General features: G+C 32.5%; 1 long non-coding RNA gene across 1 annotated transcript; it reads left to right on the plus strand.

Annotated features, from left to right (window-relative positions):
* Positions 1–621: 621 nt before the first annotated feature.
* Positions 622–1,775, plus strand: LOC112738256 (uncharacterized). The gene is made up of 3 exons (XR_003169318.3): positions 622–930; positions 1,166–1,325; positions 1,759–1,775. It is a non-coding gene; the product is annotated as an uncharacterized lncRNA (long non-coding RNA).
* The last annotated feature ends 1,155 nt before the right edge of the window (positions 1,776–2,930 follow it).

Here is a 2,930-nt window from a genome sequence, read left to right on the forward strand (position 1 = left end):
CTCAATCTCCTCTATCATATTAAGCCATAAAAATAATATTTTTGGCTTTCTAGAATAAATTCTCATTTATGGGTTAATTAGCCGTTAATTAACCGGGTCTTACAGACGGCTATTTCTGCTTTCGATATTTTTCGACGGCTTGCTGTCGATATTGCAAAAAAAAAAAAATAATTTAAAAAAATATTAAAATCGACGGCCAATTCATCGATATTTTTATGAGGCATTAATTTTTTTTCTATTATCGTCATATTATCGACGCACCAGAAGTCGAAAATACTTTTATTTTAAAATCGACAAATATGGCGTCTATTATATTATTTAAAATATCGACAATGTTGCAATCGATAAATTTTAACGGTCTAAATTGCTTTCTAAAATAAAATAAACGGTGTAGATTTAATGTATAAAATAGACGCTATAGATGTTGCTTTTTTATAAATTAAAATCGACAAATATAGCGTCTATTTTATTATTTATAATATCGACCATGTTGTCGTCGATAAATTTTAACGGTCTAGATCACTTTTTAAAATGGAATAAACGATGTAGATTTAATGTATAAAATAGACGCTATAAGTGTTACTTTTTTATAAATTAAAATCGACAAATATGCCGTCGATTTTAATCACTAAAAACACATTTACCCGCGTCCACCTCCCGCGTCCAAAAGTTCAGAAACGCAATTCCCCCAAATTCCCTCGTTCCACCTTGTTCCGCACCACCTCCTTCTTCCGCGTCCACCTTCTTCCGAACCACCTCCTCCTTCTCCCTCTGCCGAAGCTTCCATGGCAGGTTGTGCCCTCGCCGGTGCAGCTGCAGATTCTGGTCCCTCTGGACACGAAAAGGTTCGTCGTCATCACCGACTTTGGCGATAGAGCTATCACTTCTGCCTCTAGATCTGCATGCTTCAATTCATCAATTCACTACTAGGTATTCTTTAATTTCTTGTCTGGTTTTCTTGGTTGACTTTGCTTTCTCTTCACTACTGCTGGAATTGAATTAGGGTTTCGGTAACTGAAAGGAGCTGCTGCTGATGAAGACATCATCATGATTGATGAAATATGACTTCCCTAATCATGAGATGCATGATACAGAATTCTAAAACTAACAATTGAAATTATATACATACATACAATTGACATATGCTGTGTTTGCAATGGTGAAGGTTGCATTTGATGCAATTGACTTTGGATTGCACAGTGGAACTCATCCTAGGCTTGGTGTTGTGGACCACATTTGTTTTCACCCCTTGGTTGGTGCTTTCTTGGACCAAGCAGCTACGGTTGCTCGCTCCTTGGCTACGAAAACAGGCTCTACCCTGCAAGGTTAGTTGCACCGGGAAATTTTCATATTTAGCTCACTAATATTATTTACAAACAGCCAATTATAAGAATATTATATTTTTTGCACTGCATATTAGAAATGATGACTATTGATTAAGTGTAGTTGCACAAACTTAGATTTAGGCAAATTTATTAGCTTGGTGTTAGTTTATGAAGTCTGTTATATATGGATTGTGGAAGGACTTAAGGAGATTGTTATTTCACTGATAAGGGGTTGTTTAAAGTTTCACGTGAACAAAATAAATTTTATTATACTATATTCTGGAGGATGCTCTGAAATATAAAACTGATCAATCACTACACAGTAGATACTGAATTCATAAAATTGTAGCAATCCACTGTTTTTGCACCGGTTACGATGGGAAACTTCTTTCTAGTATGTTTAAATGTTGAATATTACTGAAATTTTATGCAGTACATACTTTTCTATATGGAGCAGCACATGAAGAAGGGAGGACGCTTGATTCAATCCGAAGAACACTTGGTTATTTCAAGCCAAATGCCAATTAAAACAGATGGATTGGGGGGCCAACATCACACACTTTGCCCCTGAATCCAAACAGTGGTCCTGCTCAAGTGACTCCAGCTAAAGGTGTAGTATATTTATATACATACATGTCTGAAAATTAATAATAAAAAACAATTGAAATTGATACATATATTATAACATGTGAATTGAAGTGGCAGCTAGCTAGCACAACTGCACAAGTGTTGTGTGTTGCTTTCATTTTCCTTTGACTAAAATTGTGATGAAAATAGAATAACTTGGTGTAATTAGAAGTTGTTTGGTCTGATATAATTGAATTACAATTACAGATTCTGTTGTAACTAGCTAGTTTTGTAATCTTTCTATTCCATAGTTTATGAATGCATTGTTTTCAAATATAAAAAGGGATTCAAAAATCTGGTTTTGTAACCATTTTACAGCTTTTTCTGAAGTTTTAATAAAGTCACTCAAGGTAATTAAACTCATATATATAGAAGAGGAACACTTAGCTTAATTAAAGTTTATTGTTAATGTCATATGTCTAATTTCTAGAGTAGTTTATGTGTTCTGTCTTTGATCCTTCTTAGTTATTGCATTAATTGGACACCAAGCAATGTTATTTGATCTATCTTCGAGTGAAAAAGAAAAAGAAAAAATTGAAAAGGGACTTTTTTTTAATTATAGTCTTTTTCTACTATCTTTTCTAAAAATATATAGGTTATTTTCATAGGAATTTTGATGAGGTAATTGTCCTATTCTAGGAATTCTTAACGAGGGGCCCTTAACAAATATATATGGTAATTCATTTTATATATGCGTGCCAACCTGATCAAGTATATATTACTAGCGTGATAACCGGTGCAATGCACGGAATTTACGAAATTTAAACCCTTTTAAAAGAAAAATATTAAGAATATAACTAAAATATATTCTATAAAAATAGATATGTTATATTAATTTTGGATAATTACAAAATTATCACTATACTAAAATAAAAAAATAGAATACAACAATTATTCAATATGTCAATAAATGGCATAACATATTTTCTAAGATAATAAAAGATAATAAAATATTCAAACAATTGTTAGACACTAAAA

This window comes from Arachis hypogaea, chromosome 13, assembly GCF_003086295.3.
Source record: "Arachis hypogaea cultivar Tifrunner chromosome 13, arahy.Tifrunner.gnm2.J5K5, whole genome shotgun sequence".
NCBI classification, from domain to species: domain Eukaryota; kingdom Viridiplantae; phylum Streptophyta; class Magnoliopsida; order Fabales; family Fabaceae; genus Arachis; species Arachis hypogaea.